Source organism: Malania oleifera, chromosome 13 (assembly GCF_029873635.1).
Source record: "Malania oleifera isolate guangnan ecotype guangnan chromosome 13, ASM2987363v1, whole genome shotgun sequence".
NCBI lineage: Eukaryota > Viridiplantae > Streptophyta > Magnoliopsida > Santalales > Ximeniaceae > Malania > Malania oleifera.
The window spans coordinates 61354926-61375185 of record NC_080429.1 but is presented as its reverse complement, the minus strand read 5'-3'; positions in this window follow the sequence as shown (position 1 = coordinate 61375185).

Genomic DNA, 20260 nt, shown 5'->3' with positions numbered 1-20260 from the left:
AAACATCTTAGAGGTTGAGTTCTTTGACGTTTGGGGAATAGATTTTATGGGTCCGTTCCCTCCTTCTTTTGGCTATGTTTATATCTTGTTAGTAGTTGATTATGTGTCAAAGTGGGTGGAAGCAATTGCTACAACAACAAATGATGCAAAGGTAGTGCTCAAATTTCTGCATAAGAATATATTCACAAGATTCGGCACTCCAAGAGCTATTATTAGTGATGAAGGGACTCACTTTTGCAACAAGTTATTTGACAATCTTCTTTCTAAATATGGTGTGAAGCATAAGATAGCACTTGGCTACCATCCTCAAATGAATGGCCAAGGTGAAATTTCAAATCGAGAAATCAAGAACATCCTTGAGAAGACGGTCAACTCTAATAGAAAGGATTGGGCAAAGAAACTTGATGATGCTTTGTGGGCATATCACACTGCTTTTAAAACACCTATCGGGATGTCCCCTTACCGATTAGTGTTTGGAAAAGCATGTCATCTCCCGGTGGAATTGGAGCATAAAGCCTATTGGGCTGTAAAGAAACTTAATTTTGATTTGAAGGCAGCAGGGGAAAAGCGACTTCTTCAATTGAATGAGATAGATGAGTTTAGGAATGATGCTTATGAAAATGCAAAAATCTACAGAGAACGTACGAAGAAGTGGCATGACAAGCAAATTCTCAGGCGTGAGTTTGCTCAAGGACAGTAAGTTCTACTTTTCAACTCACGATTAAAACTCTTCCCTAGTAAGTTAAGGTCAAGATGGACAGGTCCTTATACAATTGACAAGGTTTTCCCTTTTGGAGCAATAGACTTGAAGGACAAGACAAGGAACATATTCAGAGTGAATGGTTAGAGATTGAAGCACTATTATGGAGAACAAATGGAGAGGAACTGTGCATTTATTCCTCTTGGAGATCCTCATTGATGAAGGCTGAAACGTCTGGCTGGAGACGTTAAAACAAGAGCTTATGGGAGGCAACCCAAGGAGTTTTTCCTTTGTTTATTTCTTTTATCTTTATTACTTTATTAATTTATCTATGCACTTTTGAATAAATTAGATTTTTGATGCAGGTTTATTGGCACGAGTACAGAGCTGAAAACTTAATTCCTCTACGGATTCACCAATAAGTCACGGAAATTTCTTTCTTTTCTTCAATCTTTCTCATTTTTGAATAAAATTGAAAAAAAAAAAAGTGTGAATATGGATGATTAGGCCATGTGTGACACTACTTATGCCCTTTATATACTTGCATATAACCTAGGAGTACACATTGGGTCATTTATGTGTAGTTTCTATTTATATGGCTAAACTAGGAATCGTAACTTATTGAAAGTTGATTGGTAGTGCAATTGTGTTAATCTGGCTATATAAACTCTTGTATCTACATGTTATCTCTTGAGGCTAAAAAAAAAAAATACACGTTCACGTGACTTGTAGGACTTAGGGTTCCTTGTGAACACTGAGAGAGCGCCCGTGAAGACTTTAACACCTTGTGAGGTTCTGTTGAGCCATTTATCGCTCTTTTGAGTTTTGACGTCAACTCAGAGTTCATGAAACTCAACTTTTCCTATTTTTTTCTGGATACTCTTTGTACACTAGTCTTGGTTTTTGAATTGCTAGCCAAGAGGTGACATCTAGTGGGGAGATAAAAACTTAGGTCTTGTAGCCTACTCAAGATGTGAAGGCCGAACCACCCCTAGAAATAGACTTATTTCATGGACTTTTGTTCGAGCTTAATGCACATGGGTGGTATGAAAACAATAAAAGAAGTGTTATGATTGTCCTAATTGACCATGAAAAGAAAGAAATTGAAAAATGAGCAGAAGAAAGAAAAAGAGAAATAGAAATAGAAATACCCTAGAAAAGGTGACAGATTAATACCTGCTCCACACAACTACAAAAAAAAGTCAAGGACAAGACGCATGTTATCCACATATGAAGACTCTTCACCCGCCTAATGCCTCAGATGTATTCACGCCTAGTTTGTGAATAAGTTGATCTAGGGTGGTCTGGGTTGGACATGGCGAGTAGGTGAGAAGATGCTAGGGTGAAGGACCCGACACCTCCTAAATAGGCTTGATCCTTTTCAGACTAGTCCACTCCATACATTTAGCGTTTGTTCCTTGCAGTATGTGGGATGTTTGATCATGACACTCCTCCTCACATACGATTAGTGAACCCATCCTTTTTGAGTGTTTTTGAGGGTATACCAGTTAGGCCGAGTCAAAGCGACAGTTCTTCAGGTGTCCACGAATATCCTGGGTGTAACGAGTCACACACATTACACGTGCTTTAAGATTTCACCTATTTATACTTGAATTTATATGGCTACATTAACTCTGAATTGTGCTCGCTGGTTAATTTTACGTGAGTTTACTGTTCTTAATGGCTATATAATGATGAGATTTGCATGAATGACTTACTTCGGAGTTGCGTGAATTGGGTATGAATAAGTTTGTGTGTAATTTGGTGATATTCTTGTATGTGAAAGGGTATGGTTATGTTGCCTGTGTATTCATTCATTGAAATTGGTATGACACCACCCTGAATTGCATTCACGTTATTTGCTAGGGACTAGCAAAACTTTAGTTGGGGGTGTGATTATGCGCTTAAATTGCATAATTAGGTGCTTTAATTCATGCATTGGGAATCCTATTTTGTATTTAAATGCCTAATTACTCTCAATATTTTAACATTATGTTCTATTTATAATATTTGAGTTTTATTAAGTAATTTATGAAATTTTGGTATTTTTTTCTTGTAGGGCAACTATCGGAAGCCAAAAACCGATGACACTTTTTAATCTGTACGTAACTCTCACATCCAACCTCCGATTTAGATGATTCAGGATGAAATAGAAAGATAAGAAAATGTTCTACAATTTTCATGTTTTGCATTTTGCGAAATAATGGATGCATCAAGATCTAAATCAGACATGAAGTTAGCATACGCCGTTTTATGGATTATTTCAACAATTCTTCATAATCTTGACGTAACTTTCTCATACAAGCTCCGATCGAACTAATTCAAAATTCTAGGAAAAGCTGAAAAAGAGTTATACATCTTTTGTGTTTTAAGTTTTGAGATTTATGAGCTGTAAGAGGGTCGAAAGTGGGCTTGAAAGAGGAGGGCAGTTCGTGTACCTTTGAAAAAAAAGAGAAAAGGAAAATAAAAAAATAAAAAAATGAGATGTGACCCGGCCATGCAGCTGGGTCATCACAGATGGGTGAGGTGCTGGGTACAAATAAAGGAAAGACAAAAGAATGGAAAGACAAAAGAAAGGAAAGAAAAGCAAAGAAAGAAAAGTCAAAAGGAAAGAAAGGAATGAAAAAGTAAAAGAAGGGGGTTTCCTTGGGAGAGAGCAATGCGCAAGAAGAGAAAGGGGGTGGGGGGGGGGGGGGCAGCGTGCGCTGGGCTGGAGAGGTAGGCCAGACCATAGGAGAAGAAAAGAATTTATTTATTTTGGTGAGAGACAGAAGGGAGGACAAACGACAGAAAGTTTCTTGGAAAAATTATTTTTTGGGAGCTTTCTTGTGGTTTTCTTTTGGGGGTGCTGTAAAGATACACACAACCAGCAAAGAAGAGTTGGAAGCATGCAAAAATAATATCTTTTCAGAATCGGAAGGCGGCGAACAACGGCGGTGTTCGGGGTGTTCATGACGTGCGACAACGGTGCGGCGAGTGTTGATCTTTCCTGTACGCTCCAAATTGAAGAAAATATGGTGAAATTTGTTATGTTGGATTTAATTTTCGGAATGAACTAAATTTTTGAATTCTAGGAAAACGATGTAGCCAGTTTCGAACTATGTTTGCTCTTTGATGCTAATCTGAAGTAGTTTTCATTAATGTTTGTTTGAGTTATTCTGTGCCTAATGCTTTTAATTAACTGGCCATTAATTAAATGATTTTAATCTTGTGATTTGCTACCGAAAGGGGGGATTATAGGATAGAGGTCGAAAGTAAATATAGAGGTCGAAAGACTTGTATGAACCTACGTAGCATTAAAAATCAAGGGTCTTACTGCATTCTTGCGTTATTAATTTGCATACTCTTATGTTAAATAATAAACAAGAATAGGTTCTGATTGACTATCGAAAGAGGCTTTTGGAAAAATTGGCGATTTACTAACAAACAGAGAAAATGAAGTTGAATTAGCTAAATGAGTAAAGCATAGTGAGAGACTAGGTGAAATCGGTTTCCTAGAAGTTTTCATCATCATCAATTTGACATGCGGTATCCTGTTTTAAATTCTCCTGAATAGCTTGTTTAAAGTAGCTTTGTTTAAATTTCACAGTCTAAAATTATTAATTTTTCTAAATAAATTGAAGGTTAGTAAAATTTCGGTACTCGGTAAAATTAAGACATCAATCCCTGAGGACGATACTCTACACATCATTATCCAGATAACCACTCGGGTGCTTGGGGAATAAGCGGGGAGCTGGGTGAAAGGGTTTGGAAGTGGATACATCGCCCCCACAGCATTGTCTTTGATGGGTACAGTGGCTCGTGCTGAAGTCGAATGAGTGCGTGGAGAGGCCGACGCTCGGGTGGATGAGATGGATCAGCACATGCAAACAGTGGAACTGGAGAACCAAAAGTTAAGACACATGGTGTCTAACGTCACATTGGAGAACCAGAGTTTGAAAGAAAAGGTGTCAACCTTTGAAGCCCCACTCGCAGCTATGATGAACAGGCAAGCACAGTTCGAAGAAATGATGCGCCAATCTCGATCAGATGATATAGGTGGCTGCTCTCATTAGAAGGTATGTCATTGTTCTATTCTTGTGCATTGAAAATTCAACATGTATACCTCGTAGATTAGGAACTTTTAGATAATTTTGGAAAATATGGATGTTTGAACTGATAGGTAAATCCATCCAGAAGCATGTTTGAACTAATAGGTAAAAAAAGTCTATTTCATGATATATAACATATTCTTGTTGCATATTAATTTCAAAGATTAACTTAATTTTGTATGCATGTTGTTGCATATTCTCCTACATATTATTTAGACATCTCACTATACATAAATATATTCATCATCACATAAAGATTTGGAATCACACTACACATAATTTATTTGTATAGTGTATGTGTGCATATGTATATTTGTAGAAGCGGCCTTGAACTTTTAACTATTTTATGACAATGAGATTCAAACTTATACATGAAATGCATGGGTATGCTAGTATGCATGTCCTTGCAAATTAATACTAGAAAAAAAAAACTACATTTCAAATATGTTGTGTATGCTTAAAAAAATGAATAAATTTTGTTGGTTTTCAAAACAAAGATGAAAATTATTTTGTGTTTTTTGAGTAAATGAAGAAATGAATAATACTGCAATATGTTATTGTTGACCTTATTGGTCACACCCAGTTTTGATTATGACAAATACTCTTGGTACTAATAGTTGTACTGAGAATTGCATGCAGGTTCACTTTATGTGCGCATTAGGACTAAAAGACATATCATGATGGTGTGAGGTGTTCGTGCCAAAGAATGAAGATCTATGCGTTGTATTTTGTATTTATTTGTTTATTTCTTCATTCTGGGATGTAATTTATTATGAACTATGCGCGTGTATGGCTTGTAATAATTTGCACCATGCATGGTAGGTACGTATGCTCAAAATGACCGTAGATTGACTTTTAGGTACCTACACAGACCTTAGGGATCACCCTTCGATCGACCGACACCGGATTTTTTTCGGTAGGATAGACAGTCCTTAGGTCTCTAAACAAATGCACAAAAAATCCCCATTATCATCTTCATATCAGGGGAATTATAATTGGCTAAAATTGGACTGAAAATTGTAAAGGTTGATCGGGTTCAGGCGACCGAACTTATGCTGTGTAAAGCGACTCGGGCGACCGAACAAGTCAACATGTTGACTTAGCTTCAGGCGACCGAACCTGTTTTGAACGTATCTTCCTCGGGCACCTGAATGCTTGTCAGAGAACTATTCAACTACTCGGGCAACCGAATGTTTATGTTCAAATAGAGGCTCGGACGACCGAATAGCCTGGTTTGGTTAACCGAACCCAGCTTCGGGCATCTGAACCTCGGACATTTGGCTACTAACTTTGGTTCAGCCAACTGGTCCTCAACTCGGGCACCCTAACCCCTTAAAGTTGAATTTCTGACTGTGTCTGTTTGGGCACCCAAACCTTGCAAGTTAAAATAATTTTTACTAATTTTTTAAAAGGGGTAAATTGGGTTAACTTTCTTAATGGTCTTTCGGACAATTCAAATTATACCCATTGTGTCCCCAATGGTTAAAAAATCCTCCTTACCTATATATACCAGTTCATTTGTCTTAATTAGTAAGGATTAACAAACTTGATTAAGGCAAAAATTCTCTCAACTCTCAAAATCCTAAAAACCCCATATTAGCCAAATACTTCTTGAAAACACTCACATACCCATCATTCTTTTTCTCTAAGCATTGTGAGTATTTCTATAAGGTTGATGTGCTTAAATCCCTCTAGCTTATACTCTCTCTTGGTATATTGATTGGTTGATTTTATTTGAGAGTACAGCCTAAAAGTACTTCCATTGATTTTATCTGATAAATCTAGTGTAGAAAGACTTTGAGGGTTTTGGTTCTTGCATTATTGTTGCAAGTTACCCAAACCTAGATTTTGTGTGCAAAAATCCTTTTATAAAAAGCTAGTCTTTCAAACAACTCCATTGTGCTTTATATATTGAAATATCCTATTGAGTTTTTATTTATTTATCTTGATTACTATATTTGAAACCCTGACCTGATTTTGTGATATTCAAATAGTGTGTTTCAAATCTTTCTTAGATATACACTCTAGATCTGAACTGAAAATATATACATAATTGAGTGTTTAGAACACATTAGAGCACTGAGCATATTTACATACCATTCGTGCTTGCATTATTGACTGAGCTATATTGGTGCACACATCTGCTTGTGTTGAAGCACATTTCCATGTACAAATAATCTATACACATTGGTTGGTTTCCAGGCACAAGCCTGAAGAGGGAGACTAGCCCTGTGGAATAGTTTCGTATTGGCTTAGACCCTGTTAGGAAAAACTAGGTGCGCCATCCTGTTAAGGCGTGTTGGTTGAGATCAGCCCCTTGAATTGACCTGGTTGTATTAGGGGCCGCTCCACCCTTTTAAGTGAGCCTTATAGTGGTAATCCTTGTGCTGGTGTGGCCAAGGCGATGACGTAGGCACAATTGGCTGAACCTCGATAACATATCGTGCCTGTTCGTTACTTTTCTGCATTTTACATTTATTGCACGTGTATGTTTGTTTGATGATTGCATAGAATGATCTTGGGCTAAATTACATTGTTGTTAAAATCTGTAGACCTAGGTAACAAATTTTTTAAATACCCAATTCACCCCCCCCCCCCTCTTAGGGTTCCACCATAACTATCAATTGGTATCAGAGCCTCGTTACTTAGACTTAGAAGTTATTTAGTAAAAGATCATGATGGCTCGTGTTAGTGCATCCCCTTCCTGTGAGGGAAGATTAGCCACACACCCACTTGTATTCTGTGGTATTGATTATGCTATATGGAAATTTAGAATGACTGTGTATATGAAAGGTCTAAATTGGAAATTTTGGAAAGTCATTGATGAGGGTGATTGTGTGCCTATGAAGTCTATTGGGTGTACAGATGTTCCTAAATCTGAGTTTGAAATGAATGATCATGATAAGGACTTAGTCAAGGTAAACTTTGATGCCATGAATACCTTATTGCATGCTATAGATTCTAATGTTTTATGTGAGGTTATGGCTTGTAGTAGTGCTAAGCAGATTTGGGACAAACTCGAGTGGAGATATGGTGCGTCCATGCAAAAGGGAGTCATCTCTCCATGACTCAGGCTTCACTGATCTTAAGGAAGGTAACTAGTGTTATGTAACTTTAACCAATGATGAGGTTATTTCAGTTCCTTCTATCTTAGTAGATGAATATGAGCATGATTCTTGTGCTGATTTGAATACTACATCTGATACTGAATCATATGATAGCACTGATAGTGAAAGCATGCCTACTTGTGAGGAATTGCAAATTGAATATCTTATGACTCATAAGCTACTTGTTAAATGTAATAAGAAATATTCTGTTTTGGAAAACAAGTATGAAGCATGCATGAAAGAATGTGACTCTAAAGTTCTTGCTGAAAGAGAAAATATTTTGAAAATCAATAGTCTAGAAAGCAAGAATGAATCATTAGAAAATGAGTTAACTTTTTTGAAATCTAAAGTTTCTAATGATGATAGCAAAGATTACTTGATTGCATATCTTGAAAGTAAAGCAAACAACATGTCTAAAGAACTCTTGAAACTTCAGAATGTTTGCAAAAATTTAGAAAACTCAAAAATTCAAGATCTAGAGAAGAAAATAGAAGACCAATCTAATATCATCTATACGTTCACTAGAGGCAAGGAAAACTTTGATAAACTGCTAGGTGTACAAAAGATGACCATAGATAAAGAAGGTATAGGTTATAACGGGATTGAAAATAAGAAAATAAAGAACCTATACATGGGGTACTTTGTAAAAGAATCGAAACACTATGCCAGTACCTCCTCTAGTCCATACACTCACACCACATGCATCTTATGTAAAAAGAAGGGGCACACAAAATTTGATTGCCCATTTAAAAGAAAAGGTGTGAAACCCAAAAAAGTATGGAAAGCCAAAGAATCACCAACTCCTAACCCATCAAAAGTAAAAAGAAGAAAAATGGTATGGGTGGTTAAGAAAGAAAAGGAAGGACTTGCTCAAACAGGAATTACATGATCTTATAGCTCTTCCTTAGTAGTTAGGATTAGCTGCAGGGGGTAGCATTCTCTAAAGGGTTAGGTAGTGGCTTGGGGCTAATTAATATGAAATCTCGTATTTTCACCATTCAAAAGCATACCAAGCATCTTGGAGAATTAAGCCAATATGTAAATTGAAGCACAAAACCAATCTGACCTAAATGAATATTCTTATTGGTTTAAATATATATCATTGGCTGTTTAAATAAAAATCCTCTCCTAAATGGACATGGAATGAGTGCCTTGCATTTAATCTTCAAATTTCTTAACCCCTTGCTCAAATATGAAAATCTTACGTTAAGCATACTTAGTCCATTGTTCAACTTTGAGGTTTGGAATTAAAGTCATAAATCCTGCCCTAATCTTACCTTGAAGCCATTCTAGTGTCCTAACCTCTACAGATAATCCATAGGGTCTCTTACTTCAAGAAACAGATCAAATAAGAATAAATAGACCCAAGTCGGGTGATCGAACCCTTATGTACATTTGTACTTCGGTCGACCGAACCAGAAGGTTGACCAAACCATTGACCACATTTCGGGTGACTGAATCGTTGTGTTCAAATATACTCGGGCTACCAAACTGTCTTTAGGTCCCCGAATATATATTTGGGCTACCGAACTGAGCATTTCAGGCGACCGATTAAATTAGTTCAAAATCTGTTTAGGCAGCTGACCCTCGAAAATACAAAATGGCGCTTGAAATTCAACCAACTGAACCTTTCTTCGAGCTGCCGAATAGACTCAGTGAGCCCTCATAATTAAAGCTGTTCGGGCGACCAAACCAATGCTCAGGCGCCCAAACCACGCTGATTTATAGGGTTCTTCGCGAAAAATGGTTCATTTTCTCCACACATTTGAGAGCCTCCTTAGCTTTTCCTCTCACATCCTTCTCCAGCTTTCTAATAGATTCATTTCCATGGCCAGAGATGAGAGATGTGTTTCCGCGGGTGTCCCATTGGATCAATGGTTTCTCATACCTAATCGGAGAATAAAATATGAGAGGGTGTTTCGACTCAAGGATCCCATTCTGGGAAAAATCCTCGATATTGAATTTATACAAACCCACTTCAATAATGTTCTAGACATGTTTCGATATCAGGGATGGTACGGGCTCATCGCCTTTTAGCCCAAGGGGATGTACCTGCTCGTCCGGCTCTTCTATGCCAATCTTGCCCAAGATGGCCAGAGCTACTACACCAGGGTACTTGAGACAGACATCCACTTTGATGATGCATACCTAGTAGAGACTTTTGACATCTAGTGTGGCGACTTCATCTGCCCCGATTCTTCCTCCACCTGGATAGCCGACCAAGACTTCACTGTGAGTACCTTTGTAAATTTGGTCATGATAAACCTTGTAGCTGACTGGACCCATACCCCTAGCTACAGATCCTTGACTTTGGAGGCAAAGGTGGTACACCACCTGATTTCCTATAATATTTTGCCTAAGTTAGGATCGAGGGATCATGTATCCTACTTGGACTACTTCATTATGTGGTGCCTCTTCACCAGGAAGAAGCTAGACCTGCCTAGATTGATCCTACGGTGGATGTTTGTAAAAGCCGTGGGAAAGAGGACCATTTTGCTCTACGGTGGGATTCTATCTTGGATATTCGTTAGGGAAAGGCTGAATAGGTCACCACTAGCTACCATTAAGAAGGTGTGGCCCTTTGACGTCTTCAACTCCACCACCTTGAAGTTGATGGGATACGAGCTTACTGGCAACATGTGGTCACCAAATGCACATGAGATAGAGCCAGGAGCTCAGGAGGTCCCATAGGAGCTGCCCCATGTACCATCTACCATCATGATCATGGCAGCCATCACCAATCTCTCCGCCTCTTTTTAGGAGTTCTGAGTCTCCACAACTGAGCAGACATCTTCTTCTCAGGCTCGACTTGACTCCCTTTCGAGTGAGTTCACTGATTTCCAGTATGAAGTGCGGCCTAACTTCCACATCCTTGGTGAGCGATTGCGAGAGATGAATGACGAGGACATCAGTGATGATGACTAGATGGAGTTGAGTAGGGAGGAGGGAGATGAGGATCATGACAATGAAGAGACCTAGGAGTGCTTCATGAGGATCTAGTCTGTCATTCTACAGCTCCTTATTTGATCATCTATTTTATTTTATTCAAATACATTTCTTTTATTTGGTCTGTATCTATACTTAAAACAGCTTATATATTTGTTCCTATTTGACTTTCACATTCACTACACACACACAGATACTATGATATGGTGACTGTGCTTTTTATTAATATATATATATATATATATATATATATATATATATATATGTAGTGCTTTGATTTGCATGTGTTTGTGTTTAAATGGTTATTCTGTTGAAGTACATGCTTAGTATTGAAAGCCTCCTGCATGATGGAAGCAATGGATGAGAATTGCCTGCTGGTAGATTATAGGTTCTCGCATGCCTTACTTTTGAAATACTGCTTGTTTGAGAATCTTTTTTATGTAGGTTAATTTTGGGAAATATCCTGTTTACAACCAGCATGCTGCCAAATTTTCTATAGACATTTGCCCAAAATAATTGAGATGATTTTCTTTGTTGTGTGCAAATGTAATTTATACCTAAAGTCTAAATACTTACGCTTGGCTCATTTGCATTTAATGGTTAAAACTCCTTGGGGGTGGTAGTGCATATTTATTTAGAATATTGGCAGATTCTCATGGATTGCTTACATCTTTAGACAAAATGCTACCAAAATTTTTCAAATCTTTGCACATAACCTAATATCATTTTCTTAATACTGAACTCCTTAAAACTTGAGTGCGTTTCTAAGATATTTTGTGAATTTTACTCAAGTTGATATATAAAGAAAATTCATATTCTTAGAGGGAGTCTTTTATCTCAAAATCATTAGGCTCTGAGAAAATAAATATATATATTTTGCATTCACTGCTATATCTTTTGGAAAATAAAATAACAATTGGTATCAATGTGCACATCTTGGTAAATCTTTATTTGATATCATGATCATTTCAAAACTAACAATATGTCCTTATAACTAGTGGAATTTCTTTTTATAGTTGGTATCTTCTTTACCACGTAGTTATAACAATTGGTATCAGACTAACATGTCTAATATACTATAACTTATGGGCATACATGTTTGTTTTGGAAACTAGAGATGATTAAGGTAAAATTAACTTTAAAATATTTTTGAAAGGATGAGTGAAAACCAAATGAAAGATTAATCTTCATCCTTGCATAATCATCCATTGGGGGAGTATAGAACATTAAAATTGTTAACGTGCTGCATGTTCTTTATACTTCCTTGATGCATATTTTGTTTAGGTTAATTGAAATATGCTATATATTATTCATTATAACTCCAAACAGGTCACTTAGGTACAGAGTTATGATTGGGAATAGTCTACTTTCAAACAGCATGCTAGCAAATTTTTTTTTTTATATTCCCAATATACCTCTTGTATCTAACTGATGCCCTTTGCCTTTGCGCTTTATTGCTTAAACCTTTTTGATATTTCCAAAAGGGGGAGAAGAGGCAAAAGTGGGTAATACTGTTCTTAATTATGCTTACATCTCTTATTATCTTTTACTTTAATTATCTTTATGCATAAAGTTAGGGGGAGCCTCTCTTGCCTGTACCCACTTTTTCATAAAGTATTTGTCATCATCAAAAAGGGGAAGATTGTTGACCTTATTGGTCACACCCAGTTTTGATTACGACAAATACTCTTGATACTACTGGTTGTATTGAGAATTGCATACAGGTTCACCTTATGAGCGCTTTAGGACTAAAAGACATATCATGATGGCGTGAGGTGTTCGTGCCGAAGAATGAAGATCTATGCATTGTATTTTGTATTTATTTGTTTATTTCTTCATTCTAGGATGTAATTTATTATGAACTGTGTGCGTGTATGGCTTGTAATAATTTGCATCATGCATGGTAGGTAGGTATGCTCAAAACGACCGTAGTTGGACTTTTAGGTACCTACACAGACCTTAGAGATCACCTTTTGGTCGACCAACATTGGATTTTTTCTAGTAGGATAGAAAGTCCTTAGGTCTCTAACAAAATACACAAAAAGTCCCCATTATCATCTTCATATCAGGGGAATTATAATTGGTTAAAATTGGATTGAAAATTGAAAAGGTAGATAGGGTTCGGGCGACCGAACAAGTCAACATGTTGACTTAGCTTCGGACGTCCGAACCTCTTTTGAACGTATCTTCCTCGGGCACCCAAATACTTGTCAAAGCACTTTTCAACTACACGGGCGACCGAATGTTTATGTTCAAATAGAGGCTCAGGCAACCAAACTGCCTAGTTCAGTTAATCAAACTCAGCTTTGGGCACCCGAACCTCAGACATTTGGTTACTGACTTTGGCTCAGCCAACCGGTCCTCAACATGGGCACTCGGACCCCTTAAAGTTGAATTTTTGAGTATGTCTATTCGGGCACCCGAACCTTGCAGGTTAAAATATTTTTTACTAATTTTTTAAAAGGGGTAAACTGTGTTAACTTTCTTAATGGTCTCTCAGACAATTCTAATTATACTCATTGTGTCCCCAATAGTCAAAAATTCCTCCTTGCCTATATATACCAGTTCATTTGTCTTAATTAATAAGGATTAACAAACTTGATTAGGGCAAAAATTCTCTCAACTCTCAAAACCCTAAAAACCCTATATTAGCCAAATACTTCTTGAAAACACTCACATACTCATCATTCCTTTTCTCTAAGCATTGTGAGTATTTCTATAAGGCTGTTGTGTTTAAATCCCTCTAGCTTATACTCTCTCTTGGTATATTGATTGGTTGATTTTATTTGAGAGTATAGCCTAAAAGTACTTCGACCGACCTTATTTGATAAATCTAGTGTGGAAATACTTTGATGGTTTTGATTCTTGCATTATTGTTGCAAGTTACCCAAACCTAGATTTTGTGTGCAAAAATCCTTTTATAAAAAGCTAGTCTTTCAAACAACTCCATTGTGCTTTATACATTGAAATATCCTATTAAGTTTTTTTTATTTATCTTGATTACCATATTTGAAACCCTAATATGATTTTGTGATATTCAAATAGTGTGTTTCAAATCTTGCTTAGATATACACTCTAGATCTAAACTAAAAATATATACATGATTGAGTGTTTGGCACACATTAGAGCACTGAGCATATTTACATATCATTCGTGCTTGCATTATTGACTGAGCTATATTGGTGCACACATATGCTTGTGTTGAAGCGCATTTCCATGTACAAACAATCTATACACATTGGTTGTATTCCAGGCACGGGCCTGAAGAGGGAGACTAGTCTTGTGGAATAGTCCCGGATTGGCTTAGACCCGGTTAGGAAAGTTAGGTGTGCCATCTTGGTTAAGGCGTGTTGGTTGATGTTAACCCCTTGAATTGATCTAGTTGTATTAGGTGCCACTCCACCCATTTAAGTGAGTCGTATAGTGGTAATCCTTGTTCTGGTGTGGCCAAGGCGGGGACGTACGCACAGTTGGCCGGACCCTGATAACAAATCGTGCATGTTCTTTACTTTTTGACATTTTACATTTACTGCATGTGTATGTTTGTTTGATGATTGCATAGACTGATTCTAGGCTAAATTACATTGTTGTTAAAATCTATAGACCTAGGTAACAAATTTTTTAAATACCCAATTCACCCCCCCCTCTTGGGGTTGCACCATAACTATCAGTTATATCTTTTGTTAGATGACATTATTTATATCCTTTGTTAGATTCTTAGTATTTCATCGAATGTAATAAATAAGTCCATTGTAAACTCATTATTATACACATCATTAGATGAATTTTCTCATTAGATGTGCAAGTCTTACGAGCAATAATAAATTGTGTTTTAATATTTTCCTAGTAATAATTTTTTTGATGGATGGTATTACGTTATATGAATTATATCTTGTGCATTGAAATACATGCTTGTGTTGAATGCCAACTGCATGGCTGATGCAGTACATTGTGAATTGTATGCTGGTGGTGGATATAAGTTCTTGTATGCTCAAACTCACTCGTATCTACATGATGCGTATTATTGTCATTTGTTTGCTTAAATCTATCAAGTTTTAATGCAAGAATTTTTTAGGAAATGTCCAATTTACATACGGCATGCTGCTGAAATTTCGTAAAAGTTTTTCCAGAATAAAACCATGTACAAAGAAACGTATGCATGATCAGTTAAAACTTAAAGTCATTCTAACTTGTGCCTCTCACATGTTGATATTCGTAACAAAAGAGAAGATCTTAGGCTTATCATTGAAAATGTCCAATATCGTTGGCTAGGCACAACAATGTATAGAATACAGTGAAAGGTCAAGAACTAAATGTCATGTAAGTGAAAGCCACTTATGAACATTAAAACCCATTAAAGAATCACAACTTGAAACCTCCTATATATTGAAAACTTTTATATTCAAACTCAAGTTAGCAAATTGAATCCTAAGGGCCAAAGACAAGCTCAAAAATCTCCAACAAAGCAAAGGCAATCTTAAAACCTTTTAAAAATCATCAGCAAAGTGTAAATGAGAAACAAACTTCATTCCTGCCAAGCAACAAACCTTCCACAAGACCACAAGCCTCACACCTAATTAGCACTCTAATTATGACATTTACCACCAAATTGAACAAAAAATGAAATAATAGACTGCCATAAACAAAACAGAATATGTAAACTAAGATTGCACCACTATCATTGAATAAAAGAAAAACAAACCATAATCCATTTCCTCAATCTATAACCAAAGCTTTTTATGTCCATAACCGAATCCAAGAAACCCTAACTTAATCTATCACAAGCCTTCTCACAATCTAAGTAACAACTTCATACAAGCCAAGCTGCATCAAGAATGCTTGAGAGGCAACCTTCAGGGGAAAAACTAGAAAACCTTAGTTGAATTGCATTTTAACGTTTTCCTGGTAATATTTTCTTGATGGATGGTATTATGTTATATGAATTGTATCTCGTGCATTGAAATGCATGCTTATGTTGAACGCCAACTGCATGGCTGATGCAGTACATTGTGAATTGCATGCTGGTAGTGGATTTAGGTTCTCATATGCTCAAACTTACTTTTATCTGTATGATGCGTATTATTGTGATTTGTTTGCTCGAATCTATAAAGTTTTAGTGCAAGATTTTTTTAGGAAATATCCAATTTACAGACGACATGCTGCCACAATTTCGTTAAAATTTTTCCAGAATAAAACCATGTATAAAGAAACGTATGCATGATCAGTTAAAACTTAAAGTCATTCTAACTCGTACCTCTCACATGTTGATATTCGTAAGAAAAGAGGCGATCTTAGGCTTATCATTGAAAATGTCCAATATTGTTGGTTAAGAACAACAATGTATAGAATACAGTGAAAGGTCAAGAACTAAATGACATATAAGTGAAAGCCACTTATGAATATTAAAACCCATTAAAGAATCACAACTTGAACCCTCCTATATATTGAAAACTTTTATAGTCAAAATAAATTTAGCAAATTAAATCCTAAGGACCAAAGACAAGCTTAAAAATCTCCAATAAAGCAAAGGCAATCTTAAAACCTTCTAAAAATCATCAGCAATGTGTATATGAGAAACAGACTTCATTCCTGCCAAGCAACAAACCTTCCATAAGACCACAAGCCTCACACCTAATTAGCACTCTAATTAAGACATTTACCATCAAACTGAACATAAAACGAAATAACATACTGCCATAAAGAAAACGGAATATGTAAACCAGGTTTCCACCACTATCATTGAATAGAAGAAAAACAAACCATAATTCATTTCCTCAATCTATAACCAAATTTTTTGTGTCCATAACTATATCCAAGAAACCCCAACCTAATCTATCACAAGTGTTCTCACAATTTTAAGTAACAACATCATGCATAACCCAAGCTGCATCAAGAATACTTGAGAAGCAACCTTCTGGACAAAACTAGAAAACCTTAGCTGAATTGTGTTTTAACGTTTTCCTCGTAATATTTTCCTGATGGATGGTATTATGTTATATGAATTGTATATTGAACTACTAGAATACATGCTTGTGTTGAACGCCAACTGCATGGCTTATGTAGTACATTGTGAATTGCATGCTGGTACTGGATTAGGTTGTTGCATGCTTGAAATGTTTTATTTTTTGAAAACAACCATGTTTCAAGTAGAGGTTTTATAGAAAAATGTTCAATTTATAGATGACATGGTGTCGAAATTCCATTAAAATTTTTGAAAAAAAAGCCCACGTACAAAGACAATTATGATAAAATTAATGTTAAAATATTTTTGAAAGGATGATTGAAAGTTAAACGAAAAGTTATTTCATTAAGCCCTAAATTTGCATCAATTAACATACATGACATATCATTTGCTTTTAACTATGGATAAGCATTATCATTTGTCCACCACCAGGGATACTCTGTTTTAAGGATGAGTTAAAGTGTTTACGTGCCTGGTTTGATGCATGCTGTTGGCCTTGCTAGGCTTACAACTCTTGATTTTGGTGATAAGAAAGTAAGGTTATCTTATGTTTTTCCAAGTGATACTATTTCAAGAAAAGATGATTTCCTCAAAACTTCAAATGCCCTAGCATGAAAGCTCACAAGGATCAAGAAACAAGGAAAGCCTCACATAAAGTGATCCAATAAATCTCAGAGAAGTATGAAAGATCCAAGATCAGTGACAAAAAAAAACTCAAAGCAAAGAAGTGTCTCAAAGCAAAGAAAATGTCAAATTTGTTTTTAGAACAAAGCTTTGTAAGTACTTCAAGTTGATTCAAGTATGAAATTTCATTTTGAAGCTCATTAGGCAAAGACACACTTAGAAACCTGAAGTTTTAAAGTCTTGGAACATGTTTTTCAAAATTAAACAAGTTTATATTCCAAGAATATCTAAGCATAAATGAGAGAGATAAAAATGTTTTTAAAAAAAGGAATCTCTACTGGACAGACAACTATCTGTCTATGGAAAGACGTCTGACCAATTAAAGAAGTTAAATAAAGAAGTCAGAAGACTGACAGACGACTGTCAAGTTGTTGACAGATGACTGCCAGTGACAAATGAGACGTCCGTGTGTATTTAGCTAGCCGACTGCCACCATTTTGAATGATTTTTAAAACTAAGTTGTTCAGTGACAGGTGACTGCCACCTTGAGGACAGTCGACTGCCACCTTTCTATTTGTTGAAAATATGCATGAAATACATGGAAAGATGACTGCCAGAGATCCCACAGTCGTCTGGCTCGCGGCAAATTTCAAATTTCTCAATGGGCATATTTTTAAAATTTAAATTACTTGAGGCCCAAATTATTTTAAAACTTGGACCCTACTCCAAGTAAACTTGGGGAACAAGTAAGAAACCATTATACATCTATAAATACCCTCAAGATCTATTGATTTAAACACCAAGTTTTCAAAACAGCAATCAAACTCTCTCTTAAGCACTCTGAAAATCTGAAAGCTCTCTATTGCACTCAACATCCACGAAATTCTCAAAAGCTCTCCTAATTATCTCACCGAGATTATGCTTGAATTGTTAATTCTTTCATCTATTGAAAGATTCCTATGGTGATAAAACTAAAGAGCTTCAATCTGAATTTCATTCTGTGAATTTACTGAAGTATATAATTTTTATCTATACTAATCAGCTCTTGAGGAGCAAATTCTTGTATGCCTTGTTTTTAAACCTTTGCAGCAGTTTGATTGACGATTCGAGTGAAGAATCGTTGGACCAAACAAGGAGATATTGTTTGGAGAAGGCGGGCTCTAGACTTAACCAAGGAGTGTTGTAATTGGTATTGTTCCGCTTGGTAAAGGAACGGTGATAGTGAATCCTCTGGTGGTTTTTTCAAGGGCAAGGATGCAGGCTATGTTGAAGCCAAACCTTGTAAATCCTTGTGTTATTCTTTCTTCCTTATTCTTTACTTTTCAGAAAAATTTATAAATTGCATGTATGCTATATAAAACTTTGAATTCTAAGTGTTTGGCTGTTAAATAAACCAGAAGTTAATTTGTTTTGGTTTGATCAACATTGATTACGAAAAACCAAAAGGGACTACGTTGGTTGATCATCCTTGACTTTGAAAGTTGAACATTGGGAAGAATGGCTTTTATGGAAATTAACAACAAGGCTTATACAAATTCAGCAAACTTTTCACATTACTACAGAGTTTTTATTAAGTGATTGATTATTTTATTTTGGTTGTAATTTCTCTGATTCAATTTTGTGATTGTGATTGAGCATTGATTATTGTTATAACACTAAAGTATTAAAAAGGGAAATAAATTTTAAAAATCCCAATTCACCCCCCTTCTGGGAAAGCCATTCCAATTTGAATTGGTATCAGAGACTAGTTATAGTAATTCCTAACAAGAAACTATAAAAAGATCAAATGGAAAATATAGGAGTAGCACCCTTCGGTCAGGGCCAATCCTCAACCTGTCCACCAATCTTTTGTGGACATAACTATAGCGTTTGGAAAAAGAGAATGCAAATATGTCTCCAACACATGGATTGGAAAGCTTGGGAAGTAGTTATAGATGGAGACCTAATCCCTACAAAGCTAGTAGATGGAAAACAAATCCCCAAAGAAAAAAAAGATATGACCAATATAGACTATAAGATGCTCCAAATAAATTTGAGTGCTATAAATGCCCTATACTGTGCTTTAGATGCTAATGAGTTCAATAGGGTCATGTCCTACAAGACGGCTAAAGAAATATGGGACAAATTAGAAGTAACATATGAAGGAACATTAGATGTTAGGTACAACATGATAGATATCTTAACAAGTGAGTATGAAGCATTTAAAATGAATTCATATGAAACTATCTCAAGTATGTATACCATGTTTACCCATATAATCAACTCCTTAAGTGCCTTAGGAAAGACTTATACTACCTACGAAATGATTAGAAAAATTCTAAGAGGCCTTCCCTCCATATGGGAACCAAAGTCTAGTGATACCACCGAAGGTAGAAACCTTAAGACCATCTCTCTAGATGAACTCATAGATTCATTACTTACCTATCAAATGGCTTTAAAGGAAAGAAATCCTGAACCCAAGCATAAAAGGTCCATTGCATTAAAAGCTTCTAGTAATAGCTCAAGTGAAGAGGAAAGTGAATCAAGTGACTTAGATCAGGATGAATTAGCATTCATCAATAAAAGATTAGGAAAATTCTATAGGAGAAATAAACGGTTTCCTAGAAAGTTTAATAAAAAGAAACCTGAAAAAGGATAGACAAATAGAAAAGAAAATAAAAGTAAAAATGAACCTCCTATATGCTATCATTGCAAGAAACCAAGGCATATCAAGCCGGACTGCCCGTTACTCAAGAAAGACAAGAAGAAAAAGAAGGAAGCTATGAAGGCCACTTGGGATGATTCAAACTCCAGTGAGACAGAAAACGAATCAAGTGGACAAGAGATGGCA